General features: G+C 46.3%; 1 protein-coding gene and 1 long non-coding RNA gene across 3 annotated transcripts in view; one reads left to right on the forward strand and one right to left on the reverse strand.

Annotated features, from left to right (window-relative positions):
- MAML3 (mastermind like transcriptional coactivator 3) overlaps positions 1 to 23,096 on the forward strand; it is a 404,523-nt gene that overhangs the window by 346,138 nt on the left and 35,289 nt on the right. The window lies entirely within an intron of this gene.
- Positions 1,680 to 16,003, reverse strand: LOC309863956. The gene is made up of 3 exons (XR_014311314.1): positions 15,807 to 16,003; positions 11,392 to 11,583; positions 1,680 to 3,435 (listed from the first exon to the last, which is right to left on the reverse strand). It is a non-coding gene; the product is annotated as an uncharacterized lncRNA (long non-coding RNA).

Raw genomic sequence — 23,096 nt, forward strand, 5'->3', positions numbered from 1 at the left:
GAGATGTTCGGTATCTACGTGGTCCCATGCAGTCGCCCCTAGCCCCACAAGGCCGTGAGCCCTTGAAAAGAGGCTCGTGGGACTTTAGTTTAATTTAAATGTGACTACAGCATGGTACAGCTTGGCTTCCGGTTTTCACACACTTCTTAAGGAGCCTGCAAGTTGGAAGCTGCGGCACCTCACCGGCCTGGAGGCACAACAGCAGAGTCTCGAGCTGAGAGAGAACAGCCCTTGCACACACAACATATGGCTTGTGCCCCACAAAATAAACTAAGACTGATCTGTGACAGAGCAGAGGAAAAGTCTTTCCCTGTCGGCCTCCTCTCCTCCACTCATTCTAATTGCAGAGAGTAGAGAAGGGGCCTATGTAGTCAAGCCTGGTTATTGTCAAGCTCAATTTGCCATGACTTTTATTTTCCAATAAGCAATCTGGCCAGCTGTGGCTGGAAATGAAATCACCAAAGCGGACAGTCCCTCACCCCTCCTCCGATTATTGATTTATAAAGAACCCAGTCCATGTTGTAGTCTGTCATCATATCGTATGGTCATATGTATCACTGGCAAGTCTCAGGGAACAGATAGAGTCTAAGAAATACTTCTTGAAACGGAGAGCAATTTTAACTTGGATTTCTACACTGGAGGGGATTTTTATTGGCCTTTCTCAAACATTTGAGAAGCAGCGTTAAATGTGGAAAATCAGGACGCTAGCCTTAAAAAGCACAATTAAAACTGTCGTCACTGGGAGGTCTGGTGGAGAGGGAGGCCATAAATTATTTTTAAAATGAAGCTTCTACCTTTATTTTAATTATATTCCAACTCTATCTGCCACCCGATGATAACGCTTCGGGATTTTGAACCGAAGGGTAACAAAGCCTACCTAAAACCTGCTAGAGTTATGTTTTCTATGAGGTTTCTGAGCCAAGCACTCCTTAACATTTATAGAGTCCCCAGTCAGAGATGGCCCTCAGCTTTGAGGGAAAATTGAGAGCAAAAATAAAATAGAAGCCATTGGCCTTGGTTTTAAAGCCTTGGCTAATTGGCTGGGGTGACGGTAAGTCGTTATATGAAAGGTTTACAGAAATCTTGCGATCATGCCTTTCAGTGGTCCTTCCCATCTTGCCTTGGTCCAATTCTGAATCAGAGTAGTCTATGTGAAGGTTGATTGAAGATGACTCAGCATTTCCTGTGAGAACTTGAAACCGCAGTGTCTTACAAATGTTACAGAGGTAGAACTAGGGATTAACTTTCATGAAGATAAGGGAGAAGCTCACACTCACCCAAGAGAGAGTCTTGTGACTCAGTATGAAGAAGAAGGAAAAATAGAAACCTCAATTCATCCTAACAGGCGATCCAACTTAAAGTTTTTTGAGTGGGTTAGAAGATCTTACATCTCCATCCTTTTCTCCGTCCACTGTGACTGCCCTCTGAGACCCAAGGTCAATGGCTTTTTCTCTTGCTCAACGTAACTCCCCCCAAATTCCTTGCCCTAATAAGGATGATACCACGCTGGGTTTAACTCTTCACTGGGACCTCAGTAGATGAGGCAAGCCCCCCACACCTTCCCCACTTCCAAAGTACCCAGCCCTGTGGCTCTCTGACCAAAAGATCACCTATAGTCTCTTCACAAAAGCTTCTTTTTCTCATCTCCAGCTCTCTTGAGAGAGCAAGTAACAACCTGCTTTTATAGTCAACCTTGTCTTTATTCAACCAATATTTATTGCCTTACTCCAGTGTGTCAGGTGCCCATTCGAGGCTTGAAAATACCATCATGAAGAAGATAGTTTCTACTTTCTACCCTCAGAGCGTACATTTCTAGTGGCTGGAAGAAGTCTGCAGAAGTGACACTTAAGCCGAGACCAGAATGACAAAACAGAACCAGCCAACTAAAGAGCAAGGCGGAGGGGGCAGCTGGCACAAAGATGGACCAGCAGTGGCTTGTTCAGGAACAGCCAGAAAGTCAGTGTGGCCAGCGTGAGTGGCAGGGAGAGAGGGAAGGATGGGGACAGCGGGCAGGAAGCCGGTAAGGCAGGACTTCAAAGGCCGTGGTAAAGAGTATGAGTTTTGTTCCAAGCATGATGGGAAGTCTTTGGATAGGGTTGAGCCGGGGAATAACAGGGTCTGATTCATGTTCTAAAAACAGCCATAGGGAGAACAGATTAAAGGAAGATACAAGGATCCTCCTGGCTTGGGTCCAAGCAGGCGATGGCAATGCGACTGGCAAGGTGACAGTGGAAATAGAAATCAGTAGTCAAACTCAGAAGTAAAGCTGACAAGACCTACTGAGGGACTGGGTTGGGGGTGGGTAGGGAAGGGAAGGAAATGTAAATGATCCCTAGGGTTTTTTACTTGGCCAGGGTAAGTGTTGGTATTGTTGATTGAAATAGGGGAGACTTCAGGAGTGTCAGGAGTTTAGGGGCAGTGGTGGAGAGGGGGTGGGGGACGGGGAAGAATGAGAAGAGAAATTCTGTTTGGGACATGTTAAAATCCAAGATCCCTATTAGCTTGTACCCTTCCATACATTGTTCGTTCTAGCCAATGAACACTCCACCTTCTTATTTAAGTCTGTTACTTCCCTTCAGTCTCCCTTTGCATGTGGAGAAGAGTTGATCTGTGCCCCCCTCCTAAACCCCACCTGTATTTGAATGCAATCACTGTCACCCCTTAACCTTTTTTCTCCAGGATACACAACATATTTCCTTTCATCTTGCTTCAGAGGACCATTTTTTCCTATCCCTTTCATCGTGCTTGTCGCTGGCCTCTGGGTCCTCACCGGTTTCCTTCATGTCATTTTGTAAACGCTGGAGCCAAAGTAGGGCACAGAAGTCTAGTATCAGTCTACTGCCTGTAAAACAGGATTGTTCCCCGCCCTTCATATCTCTCTCTTTGGGCCATCCCAAGATGATGCCTTTTCTCTCCATGAATGCCCCAACTCGGATCTTTGGTCTACCTGGGATCTCGGTCCCATTGCTTCTGTCTGTGCCCATGCTTTGCTATCCAATGACAGTAGGTTTTGTCTGGGAGTCTCAGTGGTGCAGTCGGCAAGTATCTGCTCTGGGCGTGTTCCCACCGTGTTTTTGTAGGAGTCCTCCAAACTCAGTGCAGGGCAAGACTCACGCTCCTTGAGAGCCTCCTCCAGAGTGGCCAGTAACCCCAGGGCAACACTGCACTTCCTCCTACAGTTGCCCGTAGCTTCGTGATGCCTCCCTTCCCCATCCCGCATGCATCACCAAAGTGGTCTCTGATCGTTATCGTGCAGTCTGCAGACTCACTTCCTGAACCCTCCAGAATAAGGTTCGAAACAGAGAGAATGGATAGGTGATGGCATGGGGATCTTCTGGAGCGCTGGACAGCGGCCCCTTTGGATTCTGTCAGATCTCAAATATATCTCTTGAGACATTTCTGTGAGTTATTTCTTGCTAGGTAGCCGCACCACTCCTGCCGCAAAATACAGCAAAAATTAATGCTCCGTTAGAGCAAAATACCATAAATTAACTGCAGTTGATACCAAAGAACTGCTGGTTTACAGAACAATCACTCCTTCGACCTACGTGTATTTGAAAATTGTTTCTGCAGAGGCATTTATCCATTCACCTTGAGTTAATTCATTCAGATTTGGCATGCTGTTTGGTGGAAAATATTTACGTAAGTGGGATTAGTATTTCCCATAAGTTAAATGGCAGAGGTGGAAGCAGAGCTGATCGTATTAGATTTGGCTCTGCCCTCGTTTCCCGGCGATGCGGGAAGGGGCAGAGACTTTGGACAGCTTCACGTTGTACCTCTAGCATGAAAGGAAACGGAAAGATCTCCCCAGCAGTGGGAACTGTGAGATGCCTTAAGGTAATCGGCTTTTGAGGGAACCCTGTACAGTGGGAAAATAGGATGTCAGAGGATGGCCCCGTGCCTTTCCCACAGCCAACGGATGGTAACAACTATTTGATTGGATGTAGGGGGCAGATATAAACAGTAACAAAGACACCGGGATGGGTTAGAAAATCAAATGCAAACCTGAAATCAAACGGACATCGAACTGAATGATTCTCTCCCCAGACCCACTTGGGTCGGCTGCCAACTGTCCATCCTTATGCCTTCCGGTCTCAGAACCTGCGGTTTAACCCGGGAGATTGTAAACTCCAGTTTCATTCCTCGTCCTTAATTTAGCTAGACAGAGCTTTGAAATGGCAACTAAATTACCTTTTGGTGAAATCAAATCTTCCCTACTAGCCTCAAGCAGAGAGGAATCCTAGACCACGGGCCTGCTAATGCGCCCCAGCAGCTCCCAGTCGTCTTCCTGGAGCCCCGAGAGGGGGCTCGCTATTAAACGCTTACTCACATCCTTTGTCCCCTGCGGTGTCTCCTGTAGGTGGTTACTCTCTGCACAGTCTTTTCTCTTCTGACTGCCTGCCTAGCAGGAGGTTGCTTAGGGCAGTAAAATGTTTATTACCTGTTTATTGTGTGAGTAACTGCAGCCTAGGAGGAGAAAATATTTCCCAGTTTACCTGGGGCAGTGAAAATAGGATTAAGTTCCGAGGGCTGAGGAAGGAGCAATATAAAAACCCAGAGAATTGTATCCCGTGCAGCCCTGGGCAGCCCAACTACTCCTGCATCATCCTTTCATTCAAGTCATTGTGGCTTTTCCTCGGATTCTGAGACCCGTGTCATTCACCGTTACGGAACTGGGGATTGCTGGTATTCTCAAAGCAAGGCTTCTCCCGAAGAAAGTGGGACTCGTCTCCCAGGTGGCGCTATCAAATCGCACAAAAAGACAGGTCATCAACCTGATTAATGGGTACACGCACGTTTATTTCTCTTCCCTCCAAAGTAAGTTACAAACGGCTTAATTTCCACCAATTTTGCAGTGCGAAGATTCAATAAAAATATCGTGTAACAGTTTGGGCCATCCTATGACTGCCATTTGCACTGAATTTAGTTATCATGGTTAGATAATTCATGTCTAAGATTCAAAATTCACTCTCATAAATCTTCAGTTAGTTCTTCAACAGGATTCTCCTCCTGCTGTCCTCCCCTGTCCTTACTTTTCGTTCCCTTCTTAGGAGTCCTCCTGTCTTAATCATTAATGGAGCAACACAGACTTTTTAAATCCATTTCATGCATCACAGGACTATATACTTAAAGATGTCTGAATCTAAGGTACCCGGGTCCCCTAGAGCACTGTCACTTGTAGGAGTGGGCTATGCAATTGAGCCCTAATTCCTTAGAGTCTATTATTCCTAGAGTCTATTATTGTCTCTCCATTCCTTTCTTCATTCATTGATGATCCACATATCCCTTCCTCCTTTTGACGACTACGGAGCAAATTCCTATGATGTGCCAACCACAGTGCTAGGCTGGCCAGGGGTGATCTTAACTATTTGCCATAGATTCCAAAACCTGAGAACTCTTCCCAGAAGAGCGCGCTTAGAAATAATTCATAAGGGCGCCTGGGTGGCTCAGTCATTAAGCATCTGCCTTTGGCTCAGGTCATGATCCCAGGGTCCTGGAATCGGGCCCCGCATCGGGCCCCCTGCTCAGCGGGAAGCCTGCTTCTCCCTCTCCTGCTCCCCCTGCCTGTGTTCCCTTTCTCACTGTCAAATAAATAAATAAAATTAAAAGAGAGAGAGAGAGAGAGAAAGAAAGAATTCATAAATGTCACGTCACTGGGGTCCTGCTAGTCATGATTTTTCATCACACTGAGCATTCATCTTCTTGGTCCTCTTTTCCGAGTGCCAGTGTCAAGTCTGAGGTCCAGAGCTGTTGAGGCGCTTGTGTACCGTCCACGCAACACGACTGCAAGTGTGGGCGATTTGGCTTGCATTTTATCAATATGCTATGCAGGTGGCTTTCCCAGACCATTCAGGCTCTGCAGGTTCGCTTCTTGCTTTATCTGGATTGTTGTTTTTATTGATTGGGGGAGTTTCAGGATCTCCTCTCTATATCCTTTTGCACAGGCCCATCCTCTGTTCCCGTTAACACTGAACCTTCGGTAATACGTTAACTGCTAGCCACCCTCTCTCTACACTGGCATTTTTCTTCTGGAGTAGTAACAATCCACAGGCACATATATTCTTAACCAGCGAAGAGTAAATGCGAGGGCAGCGGAAAAGAGCCTCATTGACCAGCCCAGGCAGGCATTTATCCCCTGGAGACCTGTAATTCCTTTGGTCCTTTAATGACATCCTTCTTTGGGGTGGAGGAACCTGAAGAGTTGGGAAGGATTCAAGGCCTGTGACCTTATGGACATCAAGCCAAAGAATGAAAAGATTCAACGGTCATTTTAGTCCCATCAGAAATGGGGGTGCTTGGGATATGGAGACCATTATCAAGAGGACAGACTCTGCCTTTTATCTTTTGCCATCATGAGTTCATGATTAGTCAGTAAGTTTCAGAGCTGGCATTAAAGCTAAGAAGCCCCATGTTTCTTGTTGGTTCTAACCCCAGCTTCTGAACTTCGGTTTTATAGACTGGTCTTCTTGATTCTTTTACAAAATACCAATAAAATTTCTGAGTATGTGCTTAGAGTTTTAAAATGTAGTGCTTGGTATATTAAACGTGATTTTGTTATATTATCATAGGGTCATAGAGCTGGAAGAAGTGTAAACATTAGTTCCGGGTTGGGCCCCTGTACTGATACTTGAATCCTTTCTACAGGATCCCTGCTAAGGGGTTTTCCAACCTCCACTTGAATAACTCTGATAGTGGAAGGTTCACTAACCCTCTCTGTTTTGGACAGTTCATCCTTTTAGATCTTGCTATAATACACTTAAAAGTTAATGGGAGGCCAGTAATGTTAAGATAAGCAGGACAGAATAGGATCCTTCTCAAAAACATCCATGAACTAAGTGAGCAAGAACTATACCTAAAGGACTATAATATCTTTTTTTTTCTCTTCTGCTTTAAAGAGTAGGAGGAGGTTAAAGACACAGCAGTGATTCCTAAACTTCAACATGCAAAAGAGTCACCAGGAGAGCTTGTTCAAAATGAAGATTCTCAGGCCCACCCCAGAGGTGTTCTCTCTCTACCACCTAATGGAGAAACTCAGGCCTCGGCTGCAAAAATCTGCATTCTCTATTTTCTCAACCAGAAAATTACTTCCAACAGCTAAACTCTGGAGGCATTGTATGTAAATTAACTAGTGAATTTTGCCCATTAGTTGATGTCCTATGGCCCTACTTATATAAGAAATAATGATTTTAGTGAATCTTCCTCCCAGTTTTTGCTGATGTCACTCAGCAGCAAATGCCCATGGCATTTTTTTCCTCTTCCAGGGAGGGAAAGGTCTTCCTCATTACCTGACATTTTATTTATGTATTTAGTCTCAAAATGGCAGCACAATGAGATAGTTAGGAACGATAGGGCAGAAAGGGTCCCTTTATGTTGTGAGAGCTCTTTCTCTTTATATATGGGACCATCAGCATGAGGCTCAGTCTTAGAAGAGCGCCGAGAAGCAGCTTTGATTCTTGGACCCGTCACAGCGAGCGGGTTGGTCTACACAACGGCTCCCCCAAACATTCCCCAAATAGAGCCTCTTCAAAGGAGAGGGGCTGCGACCCCTCTATCTGTTAGATATGCAGCATAAGACATCACTGTCATTTTATAAACCAAAGCTATAACTTTGAGTGGAGAATTCATGAATGGAGCAAAGTTGGAAAAGAGTCCGTGTGCTATCGAAAACTCTCTGGAAGGAAGGTGTGGTGTCCCCCTTCACGGGGGCGGGGGTCTTTATAGGAGGAGGCCTTGCCACCTGGCCTCTTAAGAGAATTTTCTAAAGCACACTGCCACATCCACTCATTAGTCCTTGCCCAACCTCTGGGCAGCCTTTCCTACCCAGTTTCTCTCCCTCCTCCTGTCCTCTCACCCTTTCCGCTGGGCCTATTTTGCTTCACAGATGTATACTGCGGCCGCATCCTTTCAAGAGAAACATTCTCTTATGTCATTCACTTTGCTGTGTGGCATTTTATCAGGGGCGGAAGATCGTGAGGGCCTTTGGAGTTCACCTTTGGGCTGAGGGCTATTGAGCTCATCCTAAAAGGAAGCCAGCAGCTGACTGGCTTCGTTCCAGGGAAGGATCCAAAAAAGGAGGGTCGAATGTTTTATTTTTAGGAACAAAGAACAACTTTCCAACTGAGTGCCTGCCTCGCCCTCTGACGCCAGGGTCCTATTCTGTCCTGCTTCAACCCAACCACTGGCAATGTCGGTCCCTCCTCCCCAGCCAGCAGCTCCCTTAGGAACCTGGGAGGAGCTTGTTACCGGGGCCACAAACAGCCTAGTCCTTTTGAAAGAAAAAGGGTAAGTTAAGTACTAAAGTGGGGACTTCTCTTTTCCTTCTCCCTCTCTTGTCCCATCCTGGGGGTAGTAACTACTAGATTCCAAAACGCTTCCTCCCTAAGCCCATTTAAGCCACAAGGGTCCAAGGGTTTGGTTTTTGTTTTGTTTTGTTTTGTTTTCCCAAGACCATTGTTTGCTTTATTCGTAGTCAGAGGTAGGGAAAATGCTTCTCACAATGTCTCTGACTCCTCCTAAGGGAGAAAAGGAACCTTGATGTGAAAGTTCTTCAGAATCACTCCTATTTCATTGCTGGTTGATAAGCATCATATATTTATGTAGATTTTCCTGGCGATTGTATTAAGTCTGGCAGTCTCCCGCAAGATAATGTCGCTCAAAATGGTTTTCCTGGAAAGGCTCTTCCGGGTAGAGAATGTCACTGTCCTGCGGGTTCCAGCACAAAATGAACGGAAGAGGACACTTCATGAAAGCACTGTTTGTGCTGCATGTCCCTGAGGTGTGTCCTCGGGGGAGTGGGTTTGGCCTTTCCTCGCCCGCTACTGGCGAGGATTCACGGAGCTCACAGACCCTGGGAGTGAGAGGGCAGCACCGACCTCCCGTGGGAGAAGGGCATGCGCCACGTAGCCCTTCAGCCAGCCTGTCTGCTCCCTGCTCCCGCCCGAGTCCTGGAGACCCGAGGGCTCTTTACCACCTTGAGGGTTCCCTTTGCTGATGGTAGGGCCTCTGCTTCTGCTGAGATTTAGAATTCCTTAAGTGAATTCACCAGGAGGTGAGCTCAGGAAAGAGACTAGACTCTTCTTCCTAAGCGCTGTGCTCTTGCCAACGCAGTCATGGCTGGGACTGGGCCCAGCCACAGCCCAGGGCTCCTGCCCCAGCCATGCAGCATTGCACATGCTCTGTGTCAACTGACTGAGACCAAGTGAACTGAACCAGTCTGGTCCTAGAGGACCGCCTGGGAGGAAAGGGAGAGAAACAGGCTGTTGACCCCAGTGTAAGCAGGTTGTTGAAGAGTGAGTGTCCCGTTCTTGGTCCAGGACACCACCGTGATCACTCCCTATCTTCTGAAAGCCCACCTATCTGCCAGGAACATGACACGCTGTGGCAGAACTGATTTCTACCTTGACCTACCCAAGCCACCTTCTCTCTTGCCATTGTGGTACCAAGAGCAACGCAGGAGTTCTCATGAATATGGCTTTATTTCCTAAACATTAATAGAGCAGTTCAAGGGTCAGATGTTCCTCATCTACACTGCTATTGATTCATGAGGAGGTATGTACGTATCCTCAAAACTAGTGTTTGGACTTAACCACCAGAGCCCTTGCTGTTACAGGGTTAAGGTCAATGAACGTGAGCAATAAGAAATATCAACAGGTGGAAATTATAAAGCTACTTGTTTCCTCTGAATCAAATATACTTTTCAGATATATTACCTTTTACTAAAACTTGGGTCGAGGGAAGTAACTTGAATCTGTGGCATAAGACTATCAAAAGTATCTTTGATGTCCTTCATACAAAACCTATTAAAATGCTTCAGACACCAATGCTTCAGGGAAAATGGCATAGGAATATGTGAATAAAGGATAGAAAGAAGTGGAACCTTCTATGAATGGAAATAATTCAAATGGTGGCCTATATGAATACTATCGTCTGTTAAAAAAAAAATCACTACATTTCAGTCAAGCCACAAATGTTCATTTCTCACTGGAAACCTAATAGTCTGATGTGGGTGTTCTCTGTCATCAGTGCCTTTTCTTTACTTGGCGATGCAGGAACCCAGACTTGTTCACTCTGCTGTCTGTAACTCCCCAGAGTCCTTGGTATCCCATCAGCAAGCAAAAGAGAGAAATGATAGAAAAGTCGCCCCCTTTCTTAGACAACTCTGGCCAAAAGGACACCTTTCACTTCTGCTTACATCTTCCTGGGAAGAACTCTATCTAGACACAAGAGGTTCTGGAAACTATGGTCTCTTCTGGGGAGCCCCTTCCCACTCATGACTCTGTACTGTGGAAAGATGAGCAGTGTATCTGAAGGGCAGTTAGTTGTTTCTGCCATATGAAATTGGTTACTTGTTTCTCAATTTCTTGGTACACAGGACAACATGCAAGTTTGCAGAGGAAACTTAACTGAAAAGTCAAATTCACCTAATACAGATTACAGAAGGTCTGCTACTATGACAGCTGAGAAGTAGACAAGTAGTAGATGAAACTCAGTATGGAGAAACGTAAAGCAGTGCTTCTAGGGAAAATAATCCAAATGAGCTTATGCTAAAGGCATGATCACATTCCATAGGATGACATTCCATTTGGAAAGTGGACAATAAGAGTCATTAGACACCATTCTCTAAAGGCGTGGATACATGGATGGCTAATACAGCCCAAAGAGTCACTAAAATAACAAACATTGTCTAGTAAAGAATTACATATAAAACAAAATAATCTTGCTCAGAGTTTTGACATATTGTCATCTAGAATATTATATGCCATTCTGGCTACTGCATCTCAGGAAATAACAAACCAGAACTAAAGGAGCTTCCAGAAGGAGCCAAGTGATCCTGGGTGGTGGTTCCTAATCTTTTTGGAGTCACAGACTGCTTTCAGACTCTCTCTGACACCTTACCTCAGAGAAAGGCACGGGTGTACACATACAATGTTGTGCACAATTTCATGCACATATGTGGCGAATTTGGGGTATTCAGACCAAACTCAAGGACCTTTGATTTAAAAAAACACACACCATGTGAGAATGAACTTAAAAGTTTGGATTCTTTTGTCCGAATCCATAAAGACTGAGAGAAGCTGTAAGTAATAGAAATTTTTTAAATCACCATGTGAATGGTACAAACATCAGCACATTCACCATATCTTGAGGAAGTAAGACAAAGTCAGGAGGACCTCCCTTACATTTGCAAGAAGCAAATTCAAAAAGAAAAAAAATAGCATTACTGATTTACAGGACTGGTTTCATAAGCTTACAGAATTTTATCAATTTGAGATGTGGAGAGACCAGAACTATAAATAGCTTTTAGACGTAAACGAGTTTCACAGATGATAGCTCTATGACGAGAGAGATGTTTGAGAAAATGCATTGGTTTGCCATGTGGCCTTAACCCACCTGTCAACGTAGACGGGCCTCTTTGCTGACACGCCCCTCAATGCGTCCTTGGTGCCACCACAAGAGATTCAGTGTTGAGCTGAATGGACGGAGGGTGGGCCTGACCCAGAGTGGAGTTGCTTGTTTAGAACTGATTGCCTTTGCCGATTGGGAAGCTGCGGTCACTGACGTCTTGTTGTGTCTGCTTGTTTCCTGGGGTGGGGGCAAAAGGACGTCAATTCATTTCTGAATGTGGCCAACAGATAGGATAATGAAATGGGTTATCGTATGGTGATGTGTGTATACAAGACATTTTTGTGCTGTAGTGGGGGACCATGTAGCATAACCTCCAATTTTCCAGGCATATGGACTGAGATACAGAGCATAAGTGACCAGCCCAGGCTGGCGTATGAAGTCTCGTGAAGTCTCGTGAAGTTCACCACATGCCCATAGCCATGGCAGGTAGGACAGCCAGGACGCAGGGAGGCCGTGCCCCCCAAGCCAGGCTCCTTTCCTCCCCTCCACTCTCCTTCTGCCAGCTGCTCTGAAGCGGTCACCTTTAGCTCCCCTCGTCTTCACTTAACTCCTTGTCGAATGGAGTGAATGACTTTTTAAATCAAGCACAAAGAAAGGATGAGCTGGGAGTACATGGAGAAAAACACGAAGGTTGGAGCCATTGCCCACTCAGTTGTATCCCTGAAGAAACATCTAGGTGTGGCAGCTGCCTTGGGGGCTAGACCTGGTTTCATAATGGTTTCTGGTTGTTTATTTGAGATACCACACGTTATTAGAATTTCCCCTCACTGCCATTATCTTGGCACCTATTGCTCTATTTTTTTTTTTAAGTTTTGTTTATTTAAGTCATTTCTATACCCAACATGGGGCTCGAACTCACCACCTTGAGGTGAAGAGTCACTCGCTCTTCCAACTGAGCCAGCCAGGCACCCTGGCACCTACTACTTTTTTTTTTTTTTTTAAGATATATTTATTGGGGCGCCTAAGTGGCTCAGTTCATTTAGCATCTGCCTTCAGCTCAGGTCATGATCCCAGGGTCCTGGGATTGAGCCCCACATTGGGCTCTCTGCTCAGCGGGGAGCCTGCTTCTCTCCCTCTGCCTGCCACTCCCCCTGCTCTTGCTATCTCTCTCTCTCTGTGTCAAATAAGTAAATAAAGTCTTTTTTTAAAAATTGTGTTAAGAATTATTTATTTGTTTACTTGAGAGAGAGAGAGCAGTAGGAATGGGAAGGGAGAGGGAGAGAGGGAATCTCAAGCAGACTTCCCACTGAACCCAAAGCTCATCTGCAGGTCTCAATCCCAGGACCCTGAAATCGTGACCTGAACTGAAATCAAGAGCCAGCCGCTCAACTGACCAAGCCACCCAGGTGTCCTAGTACCTAGTATTTAAAAAACAAAAACAAAAAAACTGTGCACAAAGCAAGTTGACTGCTGAATGCCTTAAAAACAACCAGTGGTAATCACTTTGGGGGAAGAAAGGATGAACTAAGAAATGGGAAAAAAGGATGAACTAAGCGGAAATCCACAAATCCTTGCCCAATATTCAGCACATAGTAAGCACTCCATAAATATTCTTTGTTGATTGAAAAGAGTATAGCCTTCTAACTATGGGTTTCCAAATAAAAAAGCTATGATATGATTTCCAACTTTTATCTCATGGCCTCTGCCATCTACTGCATACTCCAAAAAATACCCTGAAATGCAAGAGGCCACCCTTAAAGTAATTTAGAGGCTGAATATAATTATTACATTGAAACTCGTTAGCCTCTGTGGCATTTCTTTAACTTTGCACTTTCAAGCCCAGTGAAGTCAAAATCAGGGTAACTGGATGCCATTTTATAAAACGTTAAGACTCCAATTATACTTCCTTTCCTTTCTTATCTTCAAGACTATTTAACAACATTATAGACAGTGTGAAAAAGAGGCAAGGGAAACATTCATAATCCCTCCCTCCTAACACAACAAGTAATTTCATTTCTTAAATATTCCTTCCAGATTGAGGCAAACATGCATGCACATTTTTGTCCATATGCCCCACAGTTACCAGCATGGCAAATACACGATTTTGCCCATCAGCTTTGGATGTACCAAGTGAAACAGACGAGAGGGTAAAGAGAATAACCAAAGAAAATAAATAATCACCACAGTTAAATGATGGCTGAAGTGCAGCCCATAGCGGGGCTGCCTAGGAGAAGGTGGGCATCTCTCGACCCCCCAACTAGAACTAACCAGCCAGAGGGACCAGTCCTGGGGCAGGCACTGCTGATAACCTAGCAACCATTCACTTCGAGGCTGGGCCCACCCTTGCTTCCCACCCAGCTTCTCAGGGACTCCGGGGTCCCCCCCGCTTTGCGGGCCACCCAGCAGAGGATGAGGATAGCCCGGCTATGACAGCAGTGAGCCCCACTGAGACCGAAAGCAAGCAGATTTCCCAACAGCCCCTGCTGCTCTGAACTGGGACACGGATACTGCTTTTACCTGCCCGAGATGGCACCATCCCACACGAGAGAACACAGTCTAGCGGGCTGTGCACACAGCACTTTGCGGTCACGTGGAGACGTTGCTATTCTTTGCCCAAGTTTCCAGTAGAATGCTCAGTAACAAGAGCTACAACATCTTCCATCCTCCTTTAAGCTTTACAGACTCCCGAAATGCTTTCACATGCATTAGCTCCTTTAATCCCCACAACACCACCCGAGGAGGTCATCAGGGCCATCTTGATGACTCCACATTCTGTGAAAGGGAAGTGGAGACTTGGAAAGATGAGGCAGTGTCCCAGGTGACAGGATGGAAGTGAAGTCGTTCTTGGATCCCCTGGTTGTTCTAGAAAGTGTGGTAGCCTACTCTGTCCAGCAACATACAGTCATACACAGTCACCCTTGTCCATACTCCAGCAAGCCTGTGATGTGAGCAAGTAGGGACCATTCCCATCAGGCACCCTGAGCAGAGCATGGGGGCGGGGGCGTCCTGATGAGAGAGTCTAGCAAAACGACTTAAAAAAAAAATGGTTCCTCAACCAAGATGGAAAGATTTGCTTGTCCTCAGGACACCAGATCCCTGTATGCAAGGTCTTTTTGGTGCTAACATTTCTGCCTCGTGTTATTAAAAAATAACATATCGGTGACTTGTCACTTCCGAGTACTCAGCTTCGGAAAGCTATTTTTGAAAAGTGGCGAAGGTGGGAGATGGCTTCCCTCATTCTGGCATGGCTTCCAACGCACTTTTCTGGAATCTCGGAGCCCACCCTCTCCCCACTCACCCATTTCTTTGTAGGTTTAGAAAAGGAGTATATCAGTTCAGTGTTATTTTAGCAACAGAAGCCGCTGCTTTGGCTATTTTTAGCTTGTCAGGTGCACTCTGCCTGCCATGAACTTGGTACATTCGACTGTTTAATTCGGCAGCCTCTCTCATTTGAAAGGAAGCCTGTTCCAGCCCTCTGACCACCATAGCTCGACTTTTACAGCTGCTCGTAAATTTCTGAACACGCAGCGATATCTTTAGCTGTGACTCCAGATATTTCCTGTTGAGCAGCAAGATGTAATCCTCCAAGTGCCCCTGGGCTAAATATACCTTCTCAATCCTGCACTCGGCCAAACAAACAGGGGCAGCATCAACATGACTTCTTTAATCTGATGCAGGAAGAGGGCTTTTTCAGTTAGATTAATTAAGCAATTTTGTTTATTTGGGCAATGGAAGTGATTTCACCTTCCCCTGAGCTTTGAACTCCTCCCAGTTCGAGGTCTGACCAAAGCCCAGGTGCAGACCGAGACCAGATAGGTTGGAACACCGTGGGTCTCTTAGCCCTGTCCTTGGGCTTGGTTTGACAGATGGCTCGGCAGCCGCTGGCTCAGGGCAGCCCCTCCCACGCTCTCTCAGATTCCAGACTCCTCTTCACCTTCACATGGGGCCTTTAGTCATTCAAGGGAGGAGATGGGGCCAGGATTTTTTTTTTTTTTTTTAAGGAATGTATCCGTTGGGTACTTGAAAAGGGAAAAGAATGCTCAATTTTTCAGACCTCGTAGGAGGCCTGTGGTAGGAGAAACCTCCCCTCGGGAGTTCTTGTCCCCAAGGGGTGCATTGACCCTCTGAAGAGCCCCTAAAAACTGAAATTGTTGCTTCTGTGTGAGTCCAGGAACTTCCTCTTGAATTAATTACTTAATTATGAATTACTGAATCTTCAGAACTGGTTGTAAACCCTGAATGCCCGTGGTCCCTTTCCCTATAACCAAGATGAGCCAGTCCCAAGCCATCCATTGGCCAGGAAGACAGCACGCTGAGAGAAGCCAGAGAAAGCAGTGTGAGGAAACCTGACTTTCGCCCTTGGACCACCAGATATGCACTTCCTCTCCATTCTTGCCCTCCTCAGGAAGGCTGTGGGAAAGTGGGAAAGCACCCAGTCTCACCAGTCGAATCAGACTCACCTCAGAAGGTCATTGGGGTCAGTGGCGTCTACAGAGCCCTGTTCATTCCCACCGGTTTTCTACCTGCCTCTTATCCAGGGCTCACGCTGGGAGTTCCCGTGTTGGCCATCAGTCTTACAATGGAGCCTTGTCTGACACAAGTACGCTCTCTCCAGAAGACCTGCAAAGATGAGCCTGAGGAGGCCCAGTGAGGAAACCAGTCCATCAGCTCTCTCCTTTGCACGTCATTTCGTGGTTTATGATGCTGAATGTTTCTGTAACTCTCTGTACTTTGAGGCTTTCTTGTTGGGCTGTTATCGCTTGGCAAACAACCATTACTCATCAAAATTTATTAAGCAGAGGCAGCAACAAAAACAAAGGTACTAAACAGTGGGCTTGCAAAACCAACAAAATAGGAGAGCAAGAAACGTAAATGAGTAGTAATAGCCACAGCCCTCGTGCTTCCTTGGGTGGGTGATGCTGTCAGCTACGTACACGTAGTAACTCAGAGAGCCTGTGAGCTTGCATCGTTTCTGCCGGCAATCTTTCTTTCAGTGGAAACCCACGGTATTTGTTGCGTACCTCCTATGTGCTAAGAACTGGGTTAGGCCCCAGGGATATAGCAATGAGCGAGGTGGCTGGAGTTTCTGCCCTCATGGAGCAGAGCAGATATATGGTAATGAAACAAACAATTGCGCAAACAATTCCTAGAGACCAGGGACCAGTTGAGACTCTGCAGCTCAAGGCGCAGTCCTTCTTGCGACGAGTGTGTGCATGTGGCCTGTGATCCCTTAGAAACCCGGGCGGGACTCTGGATTCTCACTCTTCCCAGCACTTTCCAGCCCAATTTCCTCCTATCCTATGCTCGACTCTTCACCGTCCAGGAACTCGTGAAACTGGCCACAGGACTGTTTCTTACCTCCTCCTTTGCTCATTTTGTCCCTGCTGCCTCTAGTGCTTTCCTTCATCGATCCCTGTACAATGGTTTCCAGAAAGCACTCCCAGGGAAAACCCTCCCCCACCCTCCTTGCCCCAATTAGGCTGCTAGTTGCGCCTCCAGGGACCATGCCCAGTGCTGCTCTCTGTCATTGCACTTGGCCTCACCGCTCAGCAGGGATCTGTTGCAGGTCTGTTTCCTTATGAGCCTGGGTGCTCCCTCGGTGCAAGGCAGACCCATCTTTGCTGCTTCTGTCAAGTAGCGCAGGGCCTGGTGGACTGCTGCCAGCGAATGCTTGGTGGCCCCTGGTGCGTCTCTGCCCTCGTGGGAAAGGTTAGGAATTGGGAGACTCTATTTTACCTGATGGTAGTTAATGGGAAAAGGGGGGAGCTTGGCGGATGGGGCAGTAGAGGCTGTTGCTGCTGGAGCAAGGAAGGGGAAGAAGGGGAGCAGTTGTGCAAAACCTCTCCCACTTCCCTAGGGGATGCCCCCCCCACACCAGATTCTCTTTGAACACTTGCAGTGACCGAGAACTTGCTGCTCCATCAAGCAATCTGTTCCTCTGTCACTCTGTTGAAAAGTTCTCCTATTTGTTAAGCAAAAACTCTGCTGAAGACTTTGAGAGATTTGTCCTCTAGAACAACAGAATATTGTGACTCTCGCTTGTCTGTAATAGCCCTTCGGGTATCCGAAGAGCGATATATCCTGACCCATGTTAGGCTCCTTTTTCCTTACAACATGATTCTAGTATCTTCTGGTATTTCTCACTATCATGTCACAGCATGGGATACCTTCAAGCCTCTTGATGTCACTTTTAAAACATAGCATTCTGAGCCGAAACAGTCTTCCAGCTGGCTTCTTATCGGTGTGGACTACGGTAGTACAATTTCTTTCCTGAACCTACAGCTGAAGTTCAAATTCACTTGTTTTATAACCTCGTCACTTTGTCAGTTCCTGCTGCTCTTGTGGACAGTATTCTGCATACAAGGAGCTCCTGTCAGAACACGTTTCCTAAGAGCAGCTACCAGTAACTGAGCGTGTGCTGTGCCCACGCGCTCGGCACAGTGCCGATCGCTGTGCCCTCGGTACGTTCCCTCGCCCTCTCATCTACACTGAGGCTGAGTGAGGGCAAGGAACTTGCCCCAAGTGGTGGGATTTGAACCCAGCAGACCCCCTGAATCCAAAACCTACATTCTATTTAACCCACTGCCCTACCTCCCACTCTGAATTTGGACAGCCTTTTTTCACCTCAATTCTAGACTTTTCTGTTAAGTTTGATCTGAGTTTCTACTCAATGTTTCCGCATCTCAGATGCTCCACAGGCAGAGTTTCTAGCTCATATTTTCAGGTTTTTACCATCTTACCCGCTGCCTCCATCCAAATCAACAATTGGGCAATGAGTCCCCAGCAGCGAACTCTTCCCAGGTTGACACCATCAGGGATCCAGTAGGGTCCACACTTTCCAGAAGCTTCTAGGCAGCCTACCTTTAAAATTCTCCTCACCTCCCTCCTTTTTGTCAGAAAGCCAACCTGACAGAGTTTGTCGTGTCCCATGTCCCATGCCATGTCCCATGTTGGTTTGAGATATGTCAAATAGGTAGCATTCCTCCACGATAGCAGATTAACAACACTAAAGGGTAACATGGAAGGTGGCCTCTTTGTTTTATATATTCTCACAAATTCTGCATTTAATCTTTCATCCTCAAGTTTTGCCAGAAATCGATAGCATGTTCACCTCTCTTTAACCCCTGTGTGAAAGTGAGCTATTACCTTGGCTCTAGTCTTCATTATTCACTCCAGTTTTCCATTATTCATTCATTCATACTCAACATCAACAGTGTTTCCACAACCACAGATGCCAAAAAAAAAGTTCCATGTTTAATCCTTTTCCCCTTCCCCAAACATTAAAATAATGTGTACTTCTTCTGCAAATAAGGGAAGTACAAATAAAGGTTAAAAAAGCACCCCCAGTAAGCCTAGAGATAGCCTCTGCCATCTGCTAATGTTTTTTAGGATCTAGAAGACAGTTTGCCCAGGTGCTTACATAATTAATGGTCAAAATCTAGGGCTAGTTTCCCCACCTAGAGCTGAATAGCAGCTACAAAATTAGTTAAGAGAGATGCTGGTTCAAGGTGAGGGGATAGGCGGGGCACCCAGGGCAAGAGTGGGATGGATTGTGGGATGGTGGGAGGCAGGGTCTCCCCATCGTGTGAGCTCTGAGGACATTGCTCTGTTCGGCAGGTCCATTCTGTGAAGGCTGTGCCCTTTAGCATGCTAAGGCAACACGCGGTGGTCCCCCCAACCCTCTGGATATTGTTTCCCCAGGAGAACTACTGAACTGCTGTGCTGCTGTAGTTTTTCTTTTTCTGTCAAAACTATTGTGCTCCACACTCTCCAGCCTGGGAGTTTTATGTGGACACATTTCTCTCTTCCCCTCAAACGTCAGTTTGTGCACCAGGGATTAGAAGAGGAATCATATGGGCGAGAAGGTTCCCTCTGGGTGACTGTGATATGTTGGACATCTGTCTCCAAATGCATTATGTTCAGTTTAGAACCAATCTCTCAATCAATCACAGAGATTTTTCACAGATGGGTGGACGGACCAACATCTAACGAAATGTCTTGTAGATTCTCATCAAGAGGAGTTCAGGTGCAGGCCGCTCAGAGGTCCCTTCCAGCTCAGTGATTCTTTGAATGTGTGATTGATATTTTGGAAACAGGGATATCACTTGTTATATTTGTCAGCGGCTGGCAATCCTCGTGGAACAGTCCAGTCCAGTCCAGGGAAAGCCTTGAGGAAGATACAAATCCCACAGAGGTGCTTGTAGAAGGGGCAAGCTAGTCGGCAGGTGGCATAGGTCAAAAATGTGAAAAGACCTATTCGGGGAAAGTTGTCAATGGAAAGTAAAATGGGGCAGGGGATGGAGAGAATCAAGAGAGGACCAGAAGAAGTATTTGATAACACACAAAAGTCCTGCAGTTGAACACGGCAAGAAAGGATACAGGAAAATTGCAATAAGCATGGTGTCAAGTACTGTATCCCATAAGGTAACAGTAGGTTATAGTGGTAGAGGTTTTGGACCCAGATGAAATTTTGTGTCTGGTATCAATAAACAATTTGGGATACGTCAGTCTTTCTGGTCACCTCTATGCACACAGATAATAAACAGCTATAGTAACCACATCTTAACATATTATCTCCCCCCTTCCCAAAAAAACCCACCAACTTTAGAAGATATATTCAGATATATTCAGATTCTACACTGCCTACTCACCTCTCTTATCTAGCAACATGTACATGGCCCACATCTGCCAAGTAGGAAGGTGCACCTTCTCTTCCATGGCTGCTGGGAACAGTGACTTAGATAGGAACCTCAGAGAAAGCAAATTGTTCTCTCTCTCAAGACCAGAAAAAAAGATTGGATCTGTGGAAGGACCAGGTAAGAATTTTAGGAAAGTTACTTGAAGCAGATTAGCTAATCACAGACGTATTTTCTGTCACTCATTCACTCACTCATTGACTCCCCCGTGTGACAGACACTGTAAGAAGCAAGTGGGTACAAAAATGAAGGTTGGCAAGGGACTCACAGCCTAACAAAGAGAGACTGGTGAGCACACGGTTGTAACACAGGCAGTTAGTTGGCCAGTGGAGGAAAAGCAGAGGGTGCTTTGGATGCTCAGAGGGGAAGCAAGCAGCTGAGCTGATGGCAGAGAATACGTCCTGCGTGTACGGTTAGCGTTCAGTGTTTAAGGATGACTAGAAGGAGTTAGGTGAAGAATGAAGGGGGCAGGTGGGGTTAGAGGCAGAGGAAGCAGTGGAGAGGGAAACACATTCAGCCAAATAAAAGTTATTTGGTAGGACGAGAGTTGACATGGGGCTCAGGTGGGGGGGCAGTCAGCAGACAGGGCTGGAGAGCTAGGTCATGAAGTCTGTCCTGCCGAGGACTCTCTGACTCTTACCCAGTAGGATGTGGTGGGGGGATGGCTGAGGAGCCAGGCATCGTTGGAAAGGTCGGCCTCATCACCCAGCGGCTGAAGTGTGTATGGGATGGCAGCAAGAAGGGGAAATGGATAACAGCGACCAGACCGTCAGGGTGATCTGAGAGAAATGTTGATGGACCTGGACCAAGGAAACCGCCAGGTAGGAGGATATTAAGGAGGTAAACCTACCAGATTGTCTAATGGGTGAGGCATGAAGAATGAGAGGAAAAAGGAGAAGTCTAGGATGCCTCCCGGGCTCAGATGCCAAGCTAGCAAGATGGCGGCCCCATTTTCAGAGGCTCGAATCTGAGGCTGACCTGAGGTAACTGATTTCATTCTGGTGCCACTGTGGGTACTGCTTGCTGTGCATTTGAATTTGCTTTCAAGCTGCTGATGGCAGGAGCTCTGCTGGCACAAGATTTAGTTATACGTTCATATCAGGCCCTGCAAAGCTAGAGAGCCTACCCTTAGAGAAAACCTTACAAAAAAGATGGATGTTTCCTTAAGGCATTGTTCTTACTTTGGTTCTCAAGAGTACCGTGTGTTAATATCCAGTTTGTGGGTACCACGCAGTAGGAGATGGACCCATTCCAGAGCCAAAAGTTGCAGGCGGGGCAGAGAGAGGAGCAATGCGCAGTCAGCAAAAAGCTGTTCATGCTGGTAGGAACCGGCTTTACACGACCAATGTGCCAAGACACATCCCAGTGATTTCCAGAAATAATGTCTTACTGGCTTAAATGTATACACTGGCTTCTCCAAGGCGGCTTGCCTGTGAGGCTGAAGTCAACTGGTGCCTCAGCGCCTACTGAAGGGTCAGGCTGGGAGTCCTTTGCTCCCAGGTGTAGTTCATGGGTTGTTTGTAGGGGTCCAATTTTCTAAAGCCTTCCTTTTCTCTCCAGCCATCTGTGATTCTGTTTTGCATAGACCGATATACTTCTGTCCTTCGTTTCTATGTCTTGGAGGGGCCTAGTAAAAATCTTCTCAAAACTGGAGGTCCATTTCATTCAACACCACGGTAGACTTTGAAACAGTGAATCGCCATTGATCAATTCATATGGTTTTCAAAATCCTCAACCTTTCTTACGGCAGGGTGAGGGGGGACTTGTTTTTAAAACATACTACACAACTAATAAATTGGGATGAGAAGAGTCAAAGTAGCATTCTGCAGACAACCTCTAGTTCCCCCAAAGCTCTGCCCAAAGTTGCTTCTTTCTTCACCCATGTGCAGCTTTCCTGATGAATTATGGAGATGAACAAATAACTTGAAACGACTTTCCATTTCTCCTTCTCACCCCTCCAGCTCTTCTCCCCAACTGCTGAGGGTGTTTCTTGTACATTCTGCCAAGCTAGGAATTTGACTTCAACCTTGGAAAAGATGTTCTCCACCACCCTTGGAACCCAGAGCGTCCATGAAATAAAATGGAAATTACAGAGTTTAGAGGGGTTTTTTTTTGGGGGGGGGGGTTGCTTGTTTCTGTTTGAACTATTGCCCTATCCTGACATACCACCTAAAATGGAGCCAACCAGAAATGTTGGCCAAACTTCCTCGCTTCCAGAAGTTTCATCAGCAGGACCGCCCACCGTCTTTGTGTCACGCGCATCCATGTTCATCTAATACTGACCTGCAAAAGCTCGTGCTCCCTCTTTCTTTTTTTTTTTTGCTATTATAATAAACCATCTGTGGGAACCAAAAAAGTCATTTAAAACCCCAAGTCAAATCCATTGCAATAGTAATGGAGCAGTAGAACATCCCTTGGTCTGTTGCCCTTATTGCTGGCATAGTTATCTTTGATGCGAGACGCTAAGGAGTGTGAGGTCCACACCAAATAACTAGAGCAAGGCTTTCTCCCATGTCGGTCTGGGCGTTTTTCCTTCCCAGAGCCCACAGGTGCTATCCTGGCTTACGGCTACTGAAATATGGAACAGCAAACCAGCTGTCATTCATAAGAATTGGTGCTGGCCAGCTGGCCCAGCCAACTCCAGGAATAAAGACATGCCTTTTCACTCTGCTACACCGGGGCCTTGCCTCTGAGCAGACAGCTGAAGAATCTCAGGTGACAGCCCCCGGGAATAGTGTTTGTGGCGTTCAGGCATTCGCTACCCTGAAGAGATAGAGCAGGAGACATCTGTTGTCAGCATGCTGATGAGAGGAAGCAAAGACTGACCATGCCTGTTCGCAGGGCTTTGGGTAGGGGGAGAGAAACGGAGGGAAAAGCTTGGGAGGACTACATGCTGTAAATGAAACTTACTTGCAGCCTCTTCCGTTGTGGTCATTAGGAAGGAAACACCCAGAATCATAATTGCACTGGGGCAATTGGTCATTTTTCAAAAACTGACTCTAAAGTGTAATACAGAGACCCTTGTGTATTCCTGATATGAGCGTAAATAGGTTA

Source organism: Mustela nivalis, assembly GCF_964662115.1.
Source record: "Mustela nivalis genome assembly, chromosome: 4".
NCBI classification, from domain to species: domain Eukaryota; kingdom Metazoa; phylum Chordata; class Mammalia; order Carnivora; family Mustelidae; genus Mustela; species Mustela nivalis.